The 23,339-nt window shown below is 40.3% G+C and overlaps 1 protein-coding gene across 4 annotated transcripts in view; it reads left to right on the top strand.

Annotated features, from left to right (window-relative positions):
• adcy7 (adenylate cyclase 7) overlaps nucleotides 1-23,339 on the top strand; it is a 155,561-nt gene that overhangs the window by 50,056 nt on the left and 82,166 nt on the right. The window contains exon 1 of one of the 4 annotated variants that reach the window (XM_063066898.1): nucleotides 7,664-7,678. The exons of 1 other annotated variant lie outside the window; for it this stretch is intronic. The gene's annotated coding sequence lies outside the window, so the exon portion shown is untranslated. Of the gene's footprint in view, nucleotides 1-7,663; nucleotides 7,679-15,043; nucleotides 15,095-23,339 lie in introns of those variants that run through there. 2 more of the 4 variants (XM_063066895.1, XM_063066897.1) reach the window with 2 other exon arrangements.

Raw genomic sequence — 23,339 nt, 5'->3', positions numbered from 1 at the left:
AACCTTTTTAAGCCCAAGATCCCCTACCTCGACCTCAGTGAAAGGCGTGATCTACCTACTAAATCGTTTAGAGAGAAAACAGCTCAGATGTACTTCCAATTTGAGGCCTTTTATTTGGGCGAATTGTATTTGAATTACACAAATACTTTTGTCAAACTTTCAAATTAGTTCAAACAAGAAAACACTGTAACTAGCATATCAAACAGGCCATAGCTGTCTTTCTTTAAGAATATTACAATACTTCACACCTTTAATTCTAAGTTTCATTATTTAATTTTATTCCAACACAAAAAATAAATGAATAAAAATTGACTGTTGCACTCAGTGTGATGACTGGGGCTGAATACTTTCTGCTAGTTCCCTGAAATTTGGCTCATAACTACAGACAGCCAGTCTGAGACAGTCTGTGAGGTGTAGGGTTGCCAACTGTCCCGTATTCCCCCTGCTAAGGTAGAACGTTCCTATGAAACCTTTTGTGCCGAAATGCTTTATGGCGAAGAAGCAATTACTATTAATTTATGTGGAAAAAAACTTTGAGCGTTCCCAGACCCAAAAAAAACCTACCAAATCATACCAAATAACACATTAAACCTAAAATAACACTAATATATAGTAAAAACAGGAATGATATGATAAATACACAGCCTATGTAAAGTAGAAATAATGAAAATTAAGCCAAAACCGATTGGTGGGGTAAAGAAAAAGAAATCGGCACGTACGAGCATGCGCACACAGGTGCCCGCGTGAGGCTTCATGGTCCTTTCTAGTCTTTCTTGGGGTAAACACAAATGTCCCGGGACTTGACTGCTACTTTTGTCCGTTATTTGGGAGTGAGAAAGTTGGCAACCCTAGTGAGCTGTCTGAAAGTAAGTCAACTCCTGTACTTAGATTTAATAATTTTCATCTGTGAAAATGCAATTTCACATTGATAAGTTGACCCAAAGCAGGCACTGACTTTTAGTGGTATAAAACCAACGCACACACCGCGCATTGTTCGGCCTCATCAGTAGTAATTGCCACTAGTTTATGAATGGGGATGTCATTTTCACGGACATATTTTTTTAAACGCATTGTAAATATCCTCACCTCTCGTTCTTTCCTTTAATTGCAAAAGAGTGAGGAAGTCCTCCTTTGTTGTAAAATCCTGGAAAGCCATTCTGACAAATACAACAAGCTGAGCTGTTTGCATTACATCCAGGGATTCATCGAACTGTAGTGAAAAATATTCACGTCCTCTGACGGTGACTCTACCCTCCTTGTCACTGTTGCAGGGCCAAGCAGCATATTATGTATTGCGGTTGTGATGCCGTTTTTGTTTTTAAAGTCATTAAAAACACTCTCTGCGGTAATGACCATTGCTTCCCTGAATAAATCGGCATCTGTAAAAGGCTTCTTGTATTTAGCCAAAAGGTGACTTACCCGAAATGATGCTTCAATAGCAGCCTTATTTTGAGCAGCATGTTTTGTGAAAAACGATTGCTGGGCCTTCAACCCCGATTTCAGCTCAACTTTCCAGGCACAATTTGCACTCTTTGGGGGTAGGTGTCTTTAAATTCCTGGTGGTTGGTGTTGTGGTGCCGCTCCAGACTCCCTCTTTTAGTCAGTGCTTGTGTTTGGTGGCACAACATACATACACACTTGTCTTTCACCAAGGTAAATAGAAATTCTTCTTCCCATTCTGCATGGAATTTGTATGTTTTTGCCTTTTTTCGTGGAGCCTCCACTATACTATCAGGATATCACGAGCAATTGCCGATTGCATCGCCTCTGATCTGAGCCGACATTCACCTAATTAGTTAGCTTGTTTATTTCGGCTTTTTTTCTTAAAAATGTGCTGTGTGCATCCCGACTACCGCTGCACCACTGCCTGCTTCGTGGCCCGGAGGTTGGAGACACTGCCGTATATTGATGTTTGCGACAGTCTGTACTGTTATCTAATCTAATTGGTCACTTTGATGCAGCACAGGCTACGCTGAAAACGCGGTGCATGGCAGGGGGAACTACACACATGCGCACTGGGCAGAAAGAACGGAACTAAACCCCCGCAACCCGGAAACAATCTCTCTTTACAAACAGCTTTTTAGCAAAAATATTGCTATATTACCATTATCCTAATTAGTATTACTTACTTTTATAATGCTCACATTACAACAGTATTTGTGTATTTTATTTTTGATTTTTCTTCGGGATCTATTGGGAAAGTCTGAAAGATCGACCGGTCGATCACGATCGATGGGTTGGCGACCCCTAACTTAGACAGACATTTAAATAGACAATGTGTAGAAGGATGCAGATCCAATGTGGGCAAATGTGATTGTATAGAAGGACAAAAGGGTCAGCATGGGAATGATGGGCAGAGGGGCCTGTTCCTCTGCTGTACAGCAATGAACCTGTGACTCTATAAACTCTTGATGGACTATTGTTGTGGTTAAGTTAGTAAGCTTGGCTAAGCATTTGGATGAACAGATGGGTTTGTAGAAAGTGATCAGGAGGATGCAAATAGAACAAGTGAATGGTGTCTGAGTAATGAGCACCTTGAAAGTGGGCAACAGGTCAATGGTTGCAGTCGGCGAGACCTTGGACATGCTATCAGATGGCAGCCGCAATTTAAAATTATTTCAGCTGTAGATAGCATAATCGGGGTAATGTGTGAGCAAGAAATGTAGCGAGCAGTCTTTAGGACATGAAGGTTTTAATGTATTAGAATGGAGGATAGTGCAATGATAGTTATAATAGTTTTGATGACAGTTAATAGATAATGTTAGAAGCCTAGCTTTGAGTAAAAGGTTTGTTTAGAACTTAACCTGAATATATATTTGGTTAGATGGAGTTGGAATTGGATTGTAGGGGACTCTGTCTGGAGGTAGGGCACAACAGTTTCTTTCACCAGATTTCAACTGGAGTTAAGTTTGGGGCATCAAGAGTTACGTGGAATCTGACAGCACAAACTGTGAGGATATTAATTAGGGTAAGGCTAGTTGGAAAATAGGAATGGGTGGTTTCATGATGCGTGTGAAATGTGAGCCATTGCCTGTGGACTAAATTGTTGAAAATAGCATACAAGTTTTTTTTTCGGATCATTGCAGTTCAGGATGAGAAAATGGATCTGCCTCAAAGTGTTTGTAGATTAAGGTGATGTAGTATGAAAAGCAGATTGTTCTTTTTTGGATTTTTTTGCCGTTCGTGGTAGTGCTGGCAAGGCCAAAATTTATCATCTATCCCATTCCATTGAGAGGATCGTATAGAATTACACTGACAAATTCTGTCTCGGGTAGTAACATAGTGCACCAGGGTTGAGAGTCGTAAATCTCAACCCTTGCCAATGAAAGAGCAGTGATGTTGGATCAATGTGTGACATGGAGGAGAGCTTGCAGGTGACAGCGGCATTTGCTTGTGTAACATGCTGTAAGGTTTCACTGATAATGTAATGGTTTCCCTGTAGCAGCAATGTTTGGGTTACGACTAGAGATAACGGGGTTTGGAATGCTGTTGTTCTTTCTTGTGAGTCTGGAAGAGAGATTTTTGCGGTTCTTTTGCCGAGGAGAGATGAGGAGAGAAGACACGAATGGAGAGAGTTGGTAGACCACTGGATGGGTGGGCTTGGAGCGAGTGTCCGAAGGTCAGTGTCGCTTGGAGGAGGTCGATGGTGGACAATCGGCTTATCAGTGAGCTCCAACATTGCACAATAGACTGTTTCATAAGAATGGGGATTTTTCTTCTTTTTGTTTTATTTACTAACCACATAGTCAAAGTAAGAATTATAAAGCTTTATGGTTTAATCACGTATTGTGTACTGTTTGTTATTTCGTGGTACTGATTTGTAACAGGGGACACATCGTGCAGCATCCACCCAAAGGAGGTTTCTAAGTTTGGCCGGGACGGGGGCTATCACCCCCTATATTTAGCTGCTAGCCGAAGCAAGAGTTACACTTGCATCTGCTGCCCTTGGCTTTCTAAGGGTTAGATGTCAAATATTTGGGAGGTACAGTTAAAAATCCCTTCCCAAACTTTTAGCAGTATAAATGTATAGATTATTGCCGTTGCCTGTTTGTGTTGGAATGTTTAATACGATGAATAATGTGCCAATAAAGTGGTTTGCTTTGTCCTGGATAATGTCAAACTTTTTGAGTATTGTTGAAGCTGTACCAATCCAGGCACGTGAAAGGTATTCCTTCATTGTTCTTGCATGAATAAAAATACTTAATGTGAGTGTATTAGATGATTTCCACGACTGTGATTCAAAGGTTTCAAAGGTACATTTAATGTCGGAGAAATGTATGCAACATACATCCTGAAATGCTTTTTCTTTGCAACCATCCATGTAAACAGAGGAGCGCCCCAAAGAATGAATGACAGTTAAATCTTAAAACCCCAAAGTCCCCCCCAGTTCCCCTCCCTCCCGCATGTAAGCGGCAGCAAGCAACAATCCCCGCCTCCCCCCACTGGCAAAAAAAAAGCATTGGCACCCACCATCGAGCACTCAAGCATGAGCAAAGCAACAGCAAAGACCCAGACTTGCAATTACCCCCAAAGACTATTTGTTCACCCAGTATGCAACATACCACAGTCTCTCTCTCTCCCTAATGAGGGAGAAAGAGGTGTCTCTGTTTCACAGCGAGAGGGGAGACATAACGAACAACTCACTGGTTTACGATGATAAAGGTCTGTTGCGCCGCTTTTTCCAAGCTCTGTGCCCAAAGATCTCGGGTCTCTGGGCACACAGTCGTAGATCTTCCAACTCTCCCGGTGACACATCGATCTCCTGCTGTGACACTGACATTCAATCCACTCATCTCCAGAGCCACGAAATCTCGGGCCTCTGAAGGCAGGCAAAGCTCTTAGGCCAAGCCCTTGGCTTGCCAAACAATGGCCATTCATGAAACCCCCGAGAGCGGGTCCCATTCCAGCAAAGAACCGTAGTTAGCGTGTAACTCCAGATCAGGGTCTTCAAAAGAACCCTGGAAGGGGAAAATGGAGATATTAAAGATGGTAACAGAGCTTGTTTCCGAAGATGCAAGCAAAAGAGTCACGGTTAGGTGCCATGGTGGGATTCTTGGTGATGCAGTGCTGTTGAATGTCACAAGTGTGATTAGATTCTATTGTGTTAAAGGTGGTAACTGCTTGGTGTGAATATTACTTGGCACTTTTCGGCCCATGTCACATGTTATCTCTATCTTGCTGCAAGTGGTTTGAAAATTGTTCCAACGACTGCAAGTGTTGCTGCATGTGATCTTGAAGGTGACTAATGAAGTAGCAGAAGATGGTTCTGCTAGGTCACAAGCCTTGGAGATCTTCTCCAGTGGTGTATTGGGCTTGAAGAACTTTTTATAAACTAAAGCCATCTTTCATTATATAAAGTTTTGATTTTTTTGTTTCTGGTATTATCCAACCTTCTTGACGTCATGCTCAGTCAAATTCCTCTTTATGACAAGGTGATTTCTTTTCTTTATACCTGGTTTTGGGAATGATGGTGTTTTCTTCCCCCCCAAATCTGCACCAAGGGTATAATGAGGCCTCCAGTTTATCTCAAAATGTGAAGGGCTAAAGGTGAGTTAAGAGTCTGATGGGAGGATGATGCACAAGATGAAGAAGAACAAGATCTCCACCCCTCCCATCTCAAGACGCATAGAATGTTGTTTTCTTTTAAACAAATTTGTGTTCCCAGATCCAAATGCACGAACAGTTTCTCAACAGCAAAAAAACTAGTCACAGTTTTTCGCTGCTTTCTTGATCCAAACATGTACAAAATATGAATCCATAAAGTATCTCTGGACAGTGACCATAGAGTCACTACATTTAACATTATTTTGGAGGCAGAATTATTTAGAATCAGGAGTCAGCACATGAACAAAGATGACTTTGAAAAACATGGGAGCAACACAAGCAAGGAAATTTTCAACAGCACCTCATTAGAAAATACTGAAAACATTTGAAAAGATTTGTTGATATTCTATGGGGCTCTCAATCATCATGTCGGCGAAAGATTAGTATTAGTGTAAAGGAGCTGGCAGGCTACACTGTTTCTTGGGGCCTTCCTTTGTAAGGATCTCTGCAGAAGTTGTAGGTACGCAGGGTAAATACGACCTTTAAAAATCTGAGTTCAGGCTAAACTAATGCGTGCCAAGATAAGTAAACATATAATTAAAAGAAAAACAGCCTGTACAAGTCTTGCAGAGATGGATTAAAAAAAAGCACAGTAAGACGAATGTACAAAAGAAATTGAATCGTCAGTATGATTGGAAAGGCATAATAGTATAGTTTTATTGCAACAATAGCCGGAGAGAAGAAATGGGGAACAAATTATACTAAAGGCCTGAAGCCTGAGCTGGAAATGATGCCCTGATTTGGATTTCATTTCATGGTTCTAGAGAATGTCAGCATTGTGCAGTTCAGCACGTTCTTGACTTCCATACTTGTCTACTGTAGTTCAGAAGTACAGAACCTACAGATGGGCTCTGCATCTAACCTCCGACCCTACACAGAATCAGGCCTGGAGTCTGGCTTTATAATCAGAAATGATTTGGATTCCTGTACTGTTTTCAGACTGTAAACATGTCCGTGAATCTGGCAGCACTTTCCTCTTCATCTGCTGCCATTTTCCTTAGCAACCAATATGGAGTTGCTGTTGTTTGCTGTAAAGGGCTGACAATATGATTGCTCAGTTGAAATCAACTGGAAGTTACACAGTTCCTGTTTTAATGCTTTATTTTTGGGTATAATCCAGCCCAATATTGTTTCTGTTTTTAAAGTTGCTCTTATAAAAGGAATGAATTTAAATGAAGAGCCACAACTTCAGCAAATTACCTTTGTATAACTGAGGAAGGCTAGACCTTAACAAAGCGCCAACATCACTTCTCAAACTTTGAGCCCAATCACCTGGATGAGGAAGAGCAATGGGTTCATCGACACTCACCGCCTCCGTTTCCTCTTCAAGTCATACACCATATGAGTTGGAAATATTCCACCCTCCTTCATTGCTGCAGTGTGTGTGTATCCTCAATACGTAGGCTGTAACAGTTCAAGAAAGTAGCTCAGTCTCACCTTCTCCCGTACAGACAGGGATGAATGATAGCTGCTGATCTTGCCATTAAAGCCCAGGTCTTGTGAATGGATAACGAGTTTATTTACTGACTAGTTTCAGGTAATTCTTCTGAATGGAAATTTATTACATTTTTTTGAAGCTCTTAAATTGTATGTTTAGGATTATTGTAATTGTCAAATGCAATTTCATTTTCTGTATTGAAAAATTAATATTGCTCCTATAGAACTATGCTCTGATAGTTGTGATTCAATGCTTCTCTTCCTTAATTGCTTGTTTTATAACTCTATACATTAGATCAAATATTTTACTTGTAGATTTAATTCATTTGGTTCTGTATGATTGCTTATGTACTAAAAAAAAATAAAGTTTCTATGAACAGTTGTGGGAATGCTCTGAACACGTTAAATGCGAAATGTCGTCATTGCATTCAAAAAGCACATCAAATTATGTGTAGGCTTCATACCATAAATGAGTTGAACATCTTGTGGCTGTGTCAGCACTATTTGTAATAAGTTAAGTTAAAACTTAGTTCAGTTACCCAATATGCAGTTTGGATAAGTAATAGATTTCTGGGTGGAACTGTGGAAAGCTGCACATTTTTGTATTGGCAGTTGCCAAAGCTTGTATGTTATTCTGGTAAGTCTAATGAAAAAATTGTGATCAAAGCATTTAAATGAGATTGTGTCTGGTATTATGAATTCTTGGCCAATATAAGGGGATCATTGTATTTATTCTTCAGTTACTTGTGGATATTTAAGTGGCAGTCATCAACTTCACTGAACCTATTTATAGTTTCTTCAAAAACTCTGCTTTATCTAAGAAATCTAATAATATTGCTTATTTTATTTTGCTTTTTGGGTGAATGATATTTTAATCCACAAATCTGATCAAATTTAATCTTTTTCTAATGTGACAATTGAGATTCAAATTCAAGTCAGTTCAGATTTATACAAGATTACACTGCCTATCAAGCAGGTATTTGAAGCACTAGTTATTGAAGTTCCAAAGACTCTCACCATAGGTCTATTTAGAAGGTTAGGAGATGCGCAGCAGTAATATTCAGGAACGTCAAGATAAAATCTATGCCAGTTTATTTCATGTAATAGCGAAAGGGCCATTCAGCCCATTGAATCTTTGCTAGCTGTCTGAGCAATTGCATCCATCTCATTCCCTCACTAGCTTCCTTGTAGCCTATGCTCTCTCAATTCTCTATTAATACCCCTGCCTACCCACCTTCTTTCTGTCACTATTTCCAAAAAGCACCGACAGCAGGGTTAATTTACTGTCATTGATTAAACTACTAACCTGTATAACTTTGAGAGATGGGAGGAAACTAGAGTGCTGAGGGGGATGGGACTGCATGTAGTTATGGGCAGCATATGCAAATTCTACATGGATAGAGGCAGAAATTAGGGTTAAACCCAGAGCAGTAAGCCAGCATCACTACCTGCTGCATGCACCACGTGCCTTTCCAACTCATTTTAAGCATTTTTGCATACACTTTAAGCTGCAAATTTTTTCACCCACCTCCTTGGGGGGGGGGTGGGAAATGAGTCAATATGTTGTGGAAAAGTAGTTTAACAAGGTGGTAACACACAGAAAATGCTGGAGGAACTCAGCAGGCCGGGCAGCATCTGAGGAAAGAAAGCGCGGTCGATGTTTTTGGCCGAGACCTTTCAACAGGACTGGAGTAAAAAAGATGAGTGTATTGTACCTTTTTTCTTCCATAAAAGCTGCCTGACCTGCTGAGTTCCTCCAGCATTTTGTGTGTGTCGCTTGGAGTTCCAGCACCTGCAGATTTTCTCTTGTTTGTGATTGGATTAGCAAGGTGGTAGAACATTTTGCACGCATTTCTGGGTCTCATTGGGGAAATCAGTCATCTCATTGGAATTTCTGTTTTCCCAAGCACTTTCTTTCCCAATGTAAAACTCATCTGAATATCATGAATTGTATAAGTTGCAAAATTAGTCTTCTACCTTGAGATTTCCAGTCTTACTAGTTTGAAAAACAATGTCTTGCTTCTTCAAGCAACACGCATAAAAGTTGCTGGTGTTAGTCATGACGAAGGGTCTTGGCCCGAAACGTCAACTGTACCTCTTCCTAAAGATGCTGTTGGCCTGCTGCGTTCACCAGCAACTTTTAAGTGTGTTGCTTGAAATTCCAGCGTCTGCAGATTTCCCCGTTCTTGCTTCTTCACATAGCAATGTTTTGCTAACACTATTTCCTCGAAACCATGGGACTAACGCGCAAACGGCAATTCTCCTTTCTGAAACTTGTGACCCTACTGCGACCTCAAATCTAACTTGAATTGTGCCTTGACAGATTTTACTGTTGAGATCAGGAGCACTGTCGCTTACAGGTTCCCAGACTCGGGGACATGCTGGCTGCTGTTGTAGCTCCATTTGCTGCTCAGGGCTCTGGTAGGGAAGATACTGGAACTCTGTTGTACTCAAAGAGACTTGATCCTCGGTTCCTTCAGCTGACTGAGTAGGAAGATTGGGTGCACACATTTACTTGTCTCACAGGTTCCCCCCAAAGAACAGGTTCTCGGTCCCTGTACATGTCCCACAGCACAGGTATTTAGTCCCTGTACGCATGTACCTCCAAAGCACATGTCTTCAGTCTCAGTATTCTTGCCAGAAGTGCCAGACTTTGACCAAGGGGAGGCTGCATGGCCCTTTTGCATGTAGAAAGCTTAGGTGTACCATTTTTGTTCAAATATCTCTCACCCCTTGGCAGAGCAGTCTTCCCATTGCTGCATCTATTCATTCACCATAACATTCCCCTGGAGCTCGAAGGACGTTGTTTTAGGAACAGGCCTCAAAGAGTGCATCTGCTGGGCCACGTGCAAAAAACAACGCAAGAAATTGCAACATATCCTCAATGGCCACCTTAATTATGTTCATGCTCTTCTGCTGTAGCCCATCCACTTCACGTTTCGACATGTGCGTTAAAAGATGCTCTTCTGCACAGCACTGTTGTAACACCTGGTTATTTGAGCTACTGTCACCTTCCTGTCAGCTTGAGCCAATCTGGCCAATCTCCTCTGACCTCTGACCTCTCTTATTAACAGGGCATTTTTGTCCACAGCACTGCTGCTCAGTGGATGTTTTTTTAAAATTTTCACCCTGTTCTCTGTAAACTCCAGAGGCTGTTGTGCATGAAAATCCCAGGGGATCAGCATTTTCTGAGATACTCAATCCACACCATCTGGCAACAATCATTCCAAAGTCACTTGGATCACTTTTCTCCTCCATTCTGATGTTTGGTGTGAACAACAACTGAATCTTTAGACCATGTCTACATGCTTTTATATATTGAGTTACTGCCGCTTGATTGGCTGATCAGATATTTGCATTAACAAAGAGGTGTATCAATAAAGTGGCGACTGAGTGTAATAGCACTCATCTGGCACTAAAACTTTTTTAACTGTGGAGTTGAAAGTTCTCGCTCTGCTGCTGCTTCCATAATAGTAATGACAGCTGCTTCATATCATTTGCTGTTCTCTACCATATAGTACATTTCACAAATAACAATGGAAAATGTTGGAAACATTCATCAGGCCAGGCAGCGTCTGTGGAAAGAGAATCAGGGTGAACACATTTGGTAAGGTGACCTTCATTAGAAGTGTGGTATGATGCCTTATGACCACTTTATAGAAGCAAAAATATCCAGTTGTCCTTGTGGGTAAATTAATATGCCATGAGGATATAAAGGTAATTAATTTCCTATTCAAACCTAATCTGTACTGATCTCAATTAGAGTGATACTTTCCTCTCTAATTCCACAATTTTTTACAGCCCTACAATTTTCTGTTACTTCTTTCAATTCTGTCCTCTTCAGCATTCCTTAATCAGTGCAGTTGCAGTTGTGCCCTCAACAACCTCGGTCCGATGCTGTCCTTTTCATCCAGTAGACCTCTTTGATTTTAAGACTCTTTAAAAATTCATCACTTTAAATGCCAGATCATCCACCCTAATTTCTAATGTTAGCTAAAACTTACTTTGAATTTGGCAGTGTAGAATGCTTGGAACATTTCATTAAATAGACCATATAAGTACAAGTTGTTGAACTGAAATTACACCATCAAATTATAAAATCAAGAGAAGGTAAATTTCTGTCATTTTTACAGGGCAATTTGAATACAGGAAAATGGAAGTCCTATTACAATTGGGGTGAAACACTCCCTGGAGTATGGTGTACTGTTCTGGTTTGCTTACCTAAAAAAAAGACAAAGGATGTGTTTACTACAGAGGGAGAACAGTAATACTCACTTGACTGGTATCAAGGATAGCCTGCAGCTGCAAGAGAGGAGATTAAGTAGACTGTGGGATTGAGTTCAAGAGCCATGAGGTAATGTTACACCTATAAAAGACCTTAGTTAATTACAAAATAACTGCGAATAAAAAAAGTGCTACAGCACACAAATATAAAAGTACTGAGACAGTACAATATGGATGCAATACTGCTTAGCGCTGTGATGTGAGGTTCAGCAGGGTCACAGCCTCAGGGAAGAAGCTCTTCCTGTGCCTGCTGGTGTGGGAGTGGAGCCTCCTGTAGCGCCTACTGGATGGGAGGAGAGTTAAAAAGTCCATGGTTAGGGTAAGATGCATTCCTGATAATGCTTTTCACCCTGCCCAGCAGCGTTTATGGTAGATGTTCTCAATGGTGGGAAATTGGGTGCCGATAATCCGCTGGGCAGTTTTCACCACACATCGGAGTGCTTTGCAGTCCGATACGGGACAACTGCCATACCACACTGAGATGCAGTTGGTGAGTATGCTCTCAATGGTACAGCGGTAAAAGTCCGTCAGTATCCTGGGACGGAGGTGAGCTTTCTTGATGCCTTGCAGGAAATAAAGGTGCTGTTGCGCCTTTTTGATCAGGATGGAGGAGTTCAGGGACCAGGTGAGATCCTCGGAAATGTGGACACCAAGGAATTTGAAGCTTGATACACGCTTCACTACAGTTCCGTTGATGTAGATGGGGATGTGAATGTGACTCCAGGCATGCCTGAAGTCCACAATGATCTCCTTGGTCTTCTGGGTGTTAAGGGCCAGATTGTTGTCGGCACACCATGCAGCCAGGTGCTAGACCTCGTCCCTGTAGGCCGTCTCGTCATCCCCTCTGATCAGACCCAACCACCGTGGTGTCGTCTGCGAACTTGATTATGGAGTTAGAACCATGTACAGGAATGCAGTCATAGGTGAAAAGGGAGTACAGGAGAGGGCTCAGCACACAGCTTTGAGGCACGCTGGTGTTCAGGGTGAGAGTGGAGGAGGAGAGGTTGTCTAACTTAACTGACTGGGGTCTGTTAGTCAGAAAGTCCAAGGTCCAATTGCAGAGTGATACGCTGATACCAAGCTGGCAAAGTTTGGTGATCAGCTTGGAGGGGATCACAGTATTGAATGCCGAACTGAAGCCAATGAACAGCATTCTCACGTAGGAGTTGGGGCTGTCCAGGTGGGTCAGGGCAGAGTGAAGTGCTGTGGAGATGGCGTCCTCTGTTGACCTGTTGGTGCGCTAGGCAAATTGATCTTATGCCCTCTTATCTTCTATAATATCCATTGTTAGATTAAAACATGTTTACTTTTTCCAGCACATTTCAAGTTTTGAAGTTCTGTATCGAATGCTTGTCTGGTATCAGTCTGACCTTTTCTCACAACTCAACATTCCACCCCCTCACTTTCCATTCTTGTCAGCATGCTTGTAACCTGGGAAGGAATTTCTCCAAAGCTAATGCATCCTCAACATCATAGGGCATGCAAAACTTTGTTAATAGTATTACTGATGTAAACCAATCACATGTTTGCAGAGTTATAGTGAACATTTTGTTTTTGTATTTGGTTTATCAATCCAAAATCGTGCAGTTTTAACTCATTTGTTGGTGTACCCACATCCTATTCCCATAACCCTTCTAGCTTCATAGTACTAACACATATTTCAAATTTGGGCTGTGTGCTGTCTGATCCTGCACAAGAACTGATCAGAACTCCATCTCTTGATTAATTTTTTGTCCATAGATTTCATTTCCTTTCATTTGCAAATCTCTAACTCCCCCCATTCTGGTAAATACTGATTCAAGTTATTTGTGAAGCAGCTCTGCTGTTTTCCCCTCTGCCCAAATGATCAAATCATCTTCATTTTTGAGTGAACCCACCCTCTTAATGCTCCACTACTTTATTAATGTACTTGCAAGGCTCTGCATTGTCTTTTTAATATTAACCACATATGTTTTCTTAAGCCCTTGTAGTTTTCTTTATCTGTACCTTTTCATTGTAAACCTGAGAGTAAGATGGTTGTGGTTTGAAGATCTGCTGCACACTGGAACCCATAATCTTAAAATGAAACTTAGTTGTAGTCGTTACATAAATTCTTTCCCCAGTAATTCTTGTTTCATTCATCTTTGTCACCAGTTTTAGTTTTATCACAGACGGCCATTTTAGGATTTATTTTTAGACCTTTGTATCTGACTAGATGTTCTTGGGATGGTGATCATAGGTGTGGTCTGTTTTTGTTTATTAGAATGTTGCTGCTGTACCAATCTCACTCACTGCTGCTGTTTCTCACTTTATTTTTAGGGAGCTTCCATTCCAAGTTTCCAAGTTGTTTTCATTCTCTGTAACTGGTTGTCGATCAAAGTTTCAATTTTTGATTTTGATGTTTTTCCTGTTTTAACATTAAAGCTTTGATTATTCGTGCTTAATCTTCCTGCTACTTTCAGTCTGTTCGAATGACTCAATTTTATATTGCATCCTTTCTTCCAGAGGTCATCATTTAGAGTGGTTTCTGAGTATATCTGTATCACGTATATGTTCTCCTAATTATCTCTCACATTTCAAATCCCACGATGGGTCCAGTTGCTCAAAGCCGAGCTGCAATTCTGTTATCTAGGTATTGTACAATATCTTTGCAGGTTCAAATGCTGTGTGATCCAGTTTCAGTGAATAAGCAAGTGTAATTGAAAACTGAGGACACCAGGTGAGCTGCAAGAAACCAGAGTTTTTCATTCTTCATTTATCTGATGTAAGCTGATGTCCAAAACTGTGCCACCTATATTTGGATTGGGTCTGAAGTCATGGAATGGGGCAGTATCTGAAGATGGGAAGGTTGAATGGTGGTGGTGGAAAATGGTTACTGTATGATTAGGTAGTTGGTGTTATTTGGAGTCCCAATTATATGATGGTTGAGTAGTGAGATCAGGTTAGGATCCACTGAATGTGTTTGGATAGAAAAGGGGCTTGAAAAAGAGCAAAATGAAGAATGAGCATCAAGCCAAATACTTTGCGGGGTGGGGCTTCCTGCAGCAAGATCAACTGGTCAGAGACCCGGTAACCATGTCCTTTTTACCCAGGTTAGAGTAGTGTTTACCTCAGCAGTTCCAGACTGCTTTGATGGGAGTGGCCCATTTTATTCATGGGCCTCGATTGTGCAAGATAATTCTGTGCACCTTGCAATCTGCTTGACATCTATATAATAGTCCAGTGGCTTCATAGGTCTTTCTTTCTGATTCAGAGCAGAGGTAGCTCATGCACAGCGGATTTAGATTAGATTCATTACGTATTGTGCAAAAAAAAAGTTTATCATGTGAAACAATTTCTATATCTTGGTCTATATATGAACAATTAACTTCCTCTTCTTTTAGTGCCTGTTCTTGGGTGCTCCTTGGTGCCTGTGCCTATGTTAGTTCAGTTGGCTGCACCTGTTATTTATAAAGCCCATTTCATGTAGCACTTACTTCAGGTTAACCTTTAGGTGCAAGTCCCATCATGTGGACTAACCAAGGCAATCTACCGTGTGAAAGAATTATTTCCAGGGGAACTGTTAGACCTCAAGTGTCTTTTCTCTCTGTTCTCCTTGCCCTTTATCCACAAAGGTTTACCTTGTTTTTTTGTCAAATGTTAATTCGGTAGGATATTAATGAGTAGAATGGAATTTTAACTAATTAACAGAGAACAGACTTTGGGCCCCAAGTCCATAGTTCCTTGATAGCGGCAACACAGGTCTATAGAGTAGTGAAGAAGGAGGCTTGAGACATGCTTGCCTTCGCTGGTAAGGACATAGAATATAACAAAGCTTATGACATTATGCTAACTCTTTCCAAAACACTGATTGGGGTGCACTAGGAGTATGGTGTGCCATTCTGATCACCGAGTTATAAGAAGGATGTGATTGTACTGGAGCGATTGCAGAGGCGATTCGCCAGGATACTGCCTGGATTGGTGAACTTTTAGTAATGGGGAGAGATTGGACAGGGCTGGTCTCGTTTTCCCTGGAATGAAGGAGACTGAGAGGTGACCTGACAGAAGTATAAAAGATTATGAGGTTCATGGATAGGTTAGACATAGAAAATCTATGTATAGGTTTAAGGTGAGAGGAGGATTTTTAAAGGGATTTGAAGGGTAAGCATTTTTACATGTAGAGTGGTGGATATCTAGAGCTGCCAGAGTTGGTGGTAGAATCAGATATTGTTATTACCTTTATTTGGACAGATAGTTAGTTAGGCAAGGCAGGGTGGGATATGGACCCAATGAAGGCAAAAGGGATTAGTAAAAGGCTCATACTACTCCTGATTCAAAGGATCTTTTAGTATTTATAATAGATCTAATGTGGGAACTATCAGAGGAATAATTTCTTCCCATCGAAGGCAATGTAAAACAAGGAAGCTGTATGGCTGAAGGGCAAGAAGATGGGCAAGAAGGGATGCTGGAGGTTTAAACCAGTATTGCCCCTAAGCATTGCAAGCTGTATTTTTGCAGCCATCACCATGCAGAAGATGCAGACGCTTGAAGTCCACACAACTGGGCTGGAGAACAGCTGCCTCCCTTCAGCCATTCAATTCCTGAACCAATTGGCAAAACCCTCATCACTCAGTTTAGCAATACTGTAACCACTTTGATCACTTCACACTAAAATGGTCTTTGTTTTTTTTTCTGTTCTAATTGTGTTCATTCTTGCAATTAATTTGTGTGTCATTTCTGTATTTCTTGTGAATTTTGCTTATTTGATGCTGTGTTTCTGTTACTGTTTAACCTTGTACCTTTTACCATGCAACGATTTGACTAGTGTGAATAGTATGTGAGACAAGCGTTTTCATTGTACCTTGGTTCAAGTGACAACAGTAAACCAATTCAGTTCAACTCCAATTCAATATGTGCCTGTGAAGCTGCTGCTAAGTATTTTTTATTTCACCAGTGCATAATGTACCTGTGCATACGGTAGTAAATTTCATTTTGTAATCTATGGGCGTGGCCATTGCAGCAGATTTTTTTTGCTGTATGTGCTTCAGCTGCAAAGGACCCTTCATGTGTATATGAACTTAGCTCATTAATGTTTACTTAACATATGTCAACCATTCAGCCATTCAGTGATGAGCAAAGTGCTCAAAATGACTAAACATTTGGACTCAATTTTCTTATCTTTGCATTTTATCACCACATTAAAGATTAAATGGAGTACACAAACATACACTATTGCAGTGAATGCTGTGATGTTCAATGACTATATCCCTTTTTATTTTTTTAAATCAAAAATGCATTTGTCTGGATGCATCCACTGACCTGATATATTGATAAAATTCTTCTGAAAGGGGAGCAGGCTATCCCAGCATGTTGGGAAGTGTCCATTCTGCACTCCAGCACTATAATTCTCTACAAAGGCTGATACCTTCTCACTGTGACTGAGATACCCTGTATCTTCAACATCTAATCCTAAAATGTGAAAAGAAGGAGTCAAGACCCTGAATCATTACCGTATGGTTAGAAGTTCTGAAGTCAATGTGCCCCTGTGGAATTTGTTCAGCACAGAAGAATGGCAAATTGGGCAGAAAGTTAATGAAGTTAACAGCATGTTCTCAGGAATTCACTTGCTATTTTTGACAAAGGATCAGTTTAACAAATTCCTGATTTTTAATTTGTATTGTGTCATTTACTTTCCTCTGTTTCAAAATATTTATATTTTTCTCTTTCAAATTTAACAAATGTATTTCTGACTTTTTCCTTGGACTTCTTTGGAACAGTGTGTGTTAATTACTCACATAAATTAGATCTTCAAACTCATTGGGGTCTGTCTATATATACTCTTTTCTGACTTCTTCCAGTGAAAGAGTGTTATTCTGGCTGGAGTTACTCTGAGAGTGGTACTGGGGCCTCTATTGATGTATATGAATGCCATGGATGAAAATATAGATGATTGGGTTAGTAAATTTGCAGATCACACAAAATTTGGTGGAATTGTTGACAGTGTGAAAGGATATTAAAGAATACAGCAGAATATTGATCAGTTATAGGTATAGGCAGAGAAATGGCAGATAGAGTTTAATCAGGGTAAGTGTGAGGTTTTGCTCTTTGGGATGTCAAACACAAGGGGAAAGTAAACAGTTAACAGTACTGATGTACAGAGGGATCTTGGGGTCCGAGTTATCAGATTCAGGAAGTGGCCGTAGTACACATAGGATGTTTAAGATGCTTGTCTTCGGTAGGTGTTGCAATGAGTATGATTCAGGAAGTCATGTTGCAGCTATAAAAAAGGCTTTGGTTAGGCCACACTTGTGTTGCATTGAATTCTGTTCAACCCATTACAGGAAGGATCAAAGGCATTGTAAAGGGTGCAGAAAGAGGTTTACCAGGAAATTTGACTTAGAGGGAATGAGCTATAAGGAGAGGTTGGAAAGAAATTGATATTTTCTCTGGAGTCGAGGGGAGACCTGATAGAAATTTATTAATTCAGTAGAGGTTCAGATAAGGTAGACAGTGTGTATCTTTTTCCCAAGATTGAAATATCAAGTTCTAGAAAGGGGGAATTTTTAAAGGAGATGTGCAGGCAAGTGTTTACACAGAGTGGTAGGTGCTTGGGATTGTGGTGGAAGCAGATACAAAAGTGGCATTTAAAGAGCTGTTGGAATATGCAAGAAAATTGATTGGCTGGCTGTATGCACAGAAGATCAGGTTTAATTCAGCTCTAAGTTTAGTGCAGACATTGTGGTTTAAAGAGCCTGTTCTTGCACTGAACTGTTCTGTGTTCTAAATTGTATTCTGCTTAATGCAAGCGGAATTTGTCTTTGAAAGCAGAAGTTTCAATTTCAACTTTGTTCCTTAAATCTTGGGCCAGCTAGTTTTCTAAAACAAGCTAAACCCGAATTGCTCATACAGATTGTGATTTATCTGTTAAAATGCGTATGAGCCACTTCTGTGAAATCAAAAAGTGATATTTTCCATTTAATAAATGTCATATATTTTCCAGTGCTTAAAAGCCCTCAAGATTGTTTGCATATCTGCCTTGAAATTAGATAGGTGTACAAACAAAACTATTAAAAATAGGCATGGAGGCTAGCAGAAAAGGGGAAGAGGTTTTTGTTTTCTTTGTTTCAGTTTGGCTTTGCTGCTAGTTAGTCTGTCTTGGGTCAAGGACTCTTGAATCAAACTCCATTTGGTGATTTGAGCACTCAGTTGAAATGGGCAGTTTGATAGTGCGGTGTCGTCATGAATGTTTTAGCTGAGGCTCTACTCAAGGCCAATCTAGTAGTTGAGCTGCACACTTGATTCCAAGGGGTGAATTGAAGAGCAAGTTCTGTTTTAACCATTTTTTTTCTGTGAAGCAAATTAACTGCTTATTTACTTTATTTTTTCTAATAAGAGATTCAGATGTGTATAATTGGTTGCTTTCTTTATCTACATTAGCAACTACATAGTCATTGAGTTAGACAGCAGTGCCCAACTCCTCCATACTGATCAAGTTGCCTACTTGAGTTTTCCCAGTGCCTTCATTTGGCCCATATCCCTCCAAACATATTCTATCCAAGTACCTGTCCAAATGCATTTTATAAGTTGCAATCGTGTCTGCCTCTATCACTTTCTCTGGCAAATTTTAACTTCCCTACTCTGAGAGAAAGACCTAATCCATGCCCCTCATGATTTTCTGGAAGGTCACCTCTCAGCCTCCTACACTCCAGGCGGGAGGAGATGGGGAGCCTCAACCTATCCATTCTCTCATAATTCATAGGGATTTAGAAGAATGGGGAAGGACAACAGAAACCTATCCAAGGAGGATGGTCCTAATTTGCTTGGAGTCCAGAACTGCTTGAGGGTATGGGGTTCTTGAGAACAGAGACTGGATGAAATTTGTGAAATTCTCCACTGGAGAAAGCCGAGCTAAAGAAATTAAATATATTTATGAAGGAGGCTAGGTTACCCTTGACATATGAGGAGAATGCAGGATTAGGTACTAAATCAAATGGTTAGCCACAATGATATTGAAAGGTGGAGGATGTTCAAAAAAAAACAAGTGGCCAATTTCTGCTTCTATTTTAAATACATCTGCACTCCTTTTGACTTGTCATGCTCGCATCAAAAAGATTGAATCATTTTAATGCCTTCCTGGTTGCTCGTGATAGTCAGAGACATCAGTCTCCATGAGTCAGTGAGAATGGTTTATCTTTTCAAGAAGGCTTTGAAAAGTCCCCAAAGCATTTTCTCTCTCCTCATACCCTCTTGCTTTGATGGAGTTTGAACTTGTTTTTCTTCGGTAGTTACATGATCCTTAAGTTTGTTTGGAATTTATTGCTTCATTCAGTAAGTACTCTGTTCTATTTGCTTTGAGTCTACAAGAGATGACCTCACATTTTCCTCCACTGCAGTCCATTAGTGGAGCAACCAGCAAGTCAGCCAATATCATGTCTTTTGATGTAAATAAATCTTTTGTTGGTAATGTTTTACCGCAATGGCTTTCAGAAAATATATATTTGATTATTAACATGTAGTTGGTTTGAATAGCTATTCTAGTGCAGCTAATATACCAACAAATGCAAACCAGCAGCTCCTGATGTCTGCACTAGTTATTCTCTTTAACAGGCTATATGTTTTGTTAATTGTTTATTTACTTATCAAAGGTTTGCGGAGGGGAAGGGCACATATCTTGACCTCATTTTAAGACTATATATGCAGTTAAATCTAAGCATGCTGATTTATTTATCTAAGAGATCAGATTTGCTTAGAATATTTCCTACTTTGTTTTCCTCTACTCCTAAAGTTGTAAGGACAGTTCTGCAAGATTTGGGGCTATAAAGAAGAAGAGTTAATTTTCTGGTTGTGGATGACCATCTACTGACTTGCTACTTTAAAGCAAACAAATGTAGACATTAGCTCAGAGCAGAAGTGGAACAGCTGTGATATCTCAGCGAGTGACTAGCCTGCCAGCTTTTTAAAGTAAATTCACTGCGGTGGATGGCCAGCTAGATGAGGGATTGGGAAGTTGCCACATCCTTCCTGTTTCTGATGGATTGCTGCTGCAAGCTAAAACAGGAGGGAAGGCTGAAGAAAAGTTGTTCAAAAGTGATCTGTTTTTACTTGCTTATCGAAAACTGATTTTGCCATTGGGACCAGTTCACTTTTGTAATCTTCAAATGAGGGAACTGAGTTGGCAGGACAGTTTACTTTTTTATCTTTTGCCTCAGTTCATGTTCACAAAATAGTTTTATGCTATATGTATGATTAATATGAATTTATTATACAATTTAGACCACACTCACTTTGTGTCTTCAGCTGTTATCCCCAGGCATTCAATGCTCATCACATGGAGAGTACATCTTAATAGTTCAGAATTTGGGCTTCAGATAGCTGAGCGAACACTAGGAAGAGCAATCCATTTAGGGATCTTCTGCAGCTATTTCCCTCATTAACAGGTGACGCTGCTGAAGGGGATGTTCTTTTATGGGCTAGCAGCAGGAGAACAAGCTGGTAGGTAACAAGTGAGACCAGGTCAGGCGGGGGGGGGCGAGTGGGTAGGTGGGAGAGGGGAGGAAGAATTAAGAAGCTGGTAGGTGCAAGAGGTAGATTGCTGAAGAAGAATGAATCTTGACAGGAGAGGACTGTAGACCATGGAAGAAAAGGAAGGAGGAGGGGAACCGCAGGGAGGTGATGGGCAGGTGAAGAGAAGAGGTGAGTGTTTTCCTATGACTCTGTTTAGTTAGGCTGAATTTCAGACTGTATGATTCCTTCTCTTAAAAACTTACACACCTCCAGGAACAAAGAGAGAAAATAGATCACTGCCTCAGATCCATGATTTGCAGATTGGGTGAGAACACAGTGGAATGTGTGTCCAAGTTCCTATTAAGCTAAAATTATAAATGTATTTATAAATTTGAAACATAAACAATCTGATTAACTTGTAAGGATATTGAGCAGCCTCCAAACTGATGGCATGAACTTCAGTTTCTTCCTCAAGTAAAAATTTTCTCCTGCCCGCCCTCTTTTTTTAATTTCTCACTCTGGCCTGTTATCTCTTCTCCTCACCTGCCTTTCACCTCCCCCTGGTGCCCTTCCTTCCCTTTCTTCCATGGTCCACTCTCCTCTTCTATCAGATTCCTTCTTCTCCAGCCCTTCACCTTTCCCCCTCACCTGGCTTTACCTGTCATCTTCTCCTCCTGCCCCCTGCCCCTGCTTTATTCAGGCACCCTTCTTCCTTTGTAGCCTTGCAGAAGGGTCTTGGGCCAAACCGTCGATTGTTTATTCATTTTCATCGATGCTGCCTGACCTGCTGAGTTCCTCCAGCACTTTTTTGACATGTTGCTCTGGATTTCCAGCATCTGTGGAATCTCTTGTGTTTATGATTTGAAATGCCTTTTAGAAGTTTATTAAGGTGTGCTTGTTTCAATTTATAGTTACATTTATTATTTCTGTCTTTGGTAAATTGTGGAGATTAAATCATCTTGTATGAGTCTATGAGCTCCTATTTTCTTAAAAAAAAACTACTGAATGAAGTACTTAAGTGCTTGTTCCATAATGAAAACAAATTAAATAATGAAGAATTAATTGGAAAGTTAAGTATTCGAATCATCATTGCAAGTGGACTGTTTCCTTATTCAGTATTTATCAAGTGTGTTCTATATTGGAACAACTTCAAAAATAAAGTTTAATGATAATTTTATTAAATTCTAATTGCAGCTTGACTGAAAATTTCCGCAGCATTTAACAAACTGCTTTGAATTTACGCTCTGATCATGGGATGTATTCAGATACGAAAGCAATAATTTCAACTGTGAATAACAACTCATTTTGAAAGAGGCCATAACTTAGCAAAATGTGCTGAGGTGATTCGCAGGAGAAGGATGAGCCATCACAGTTACAAAGGAGGTCAAAGAAAATATTCAATACTGGAACATATGAAATGATAAGAGCTGGTGGTAAGCCAGAAGATGAGGAAATTTACAAGAATTAGATTACCCAGAATCAGAATCAGGTTTATTATCATTGGCATGTATCATGAAATTTGTTTACTTTGTAGCAGCAGCAGTACAATACAATACATGATGATACAGAAAGGAAAAAAAGTAAAACAATTTCAGTAAGTGTGTGTGTGTGTGTGTATATATATATGTGTGTGTGTGTATATATATATATATATATATATATGTATGTATGTATGTGTATATATATATATATATATATATATACACACACACACACACATACACAGCAAAAACAGAAATAATACATATTTTAAAAAATGAGGTGGTGTTCATGGGCTCAATATCTAATTAGGAATCGTATGGCAGAGGGGAAGAAGCGGTTCCTGTATCTCTGAGTGTTGATCATTGATCGTCAGTGAGAAGGAGGCATTATCACCAATCCACACAGATTGTGTGTCTTCTGGTTAGGAAGTTGAGGATCCAATTGCAGAGGGAGGTACAGAGGTACAGGTTCTGTAGTTTATCTATCAGCTTATAATTAGCGAAGGAAACTAATATTCTAGTTAAAAGGGAGAAAATTGATTGAGGGAAAATTAGTAAGTAATGTTAAATCAATCAGCAAGGTGTCTAATGGATATATAAAATGGAAGAGGGTACATTGGATAAGTGTGAGAACCAATGAGAGTGAGATTCAGCTAACTAATAGCAGGAAAAAAAGAAAATACAGATAACACACACAGAATGCTGGAGGGACCCAGCAGGCCAGGTGGCATCTATGGAGAGGAGTACAGGTGATGTTTCGGGCTCAGACCCTTCATCAGGACTGGAGAAAAAGGAGATGAGGGATCAGAGGAAGAAACACAAGGTGATAGGTGGAACCGGAAGGGGGAGGTGTGGGGTAAAGAGCTGGGAAGTTGATTGGTGAAAGAGACACAGGGCTGGAGAAGGGGGAATCTGATAGGAGAGGACAGAAGGCTATAGAAGAAAGAAAAGGGAGAGGAGCACCAGAGTGACTTGATGGGCAGGTAAGGAGATAAAGTGAGAGGAAAAATGGGAATGGGGAATGATGAAGCAGAGGGTGAGGACAGGTGGACATTACTGGAAGTTTGAGAA

Source organism: Mobula hypostoma, chromosome 14 (assembly GCF_963921235.1).
Source record: "Mobula hypostoma chromosome 14, sMobHyp1.1, whole genome shotgun sequence".
Taxonomy (NCBI): Eukaryota; Metazoa; Chordata; class Chondrichthyes; order Myliobatiformes; family Myliobatidae; genus Mobula; species Mobula hypostoma.
The sequence above is the reverse complement of the archived record's forward strand: the minus strand, read 5'-3'. Positions and strand labels throughout refer to the sequence as shown.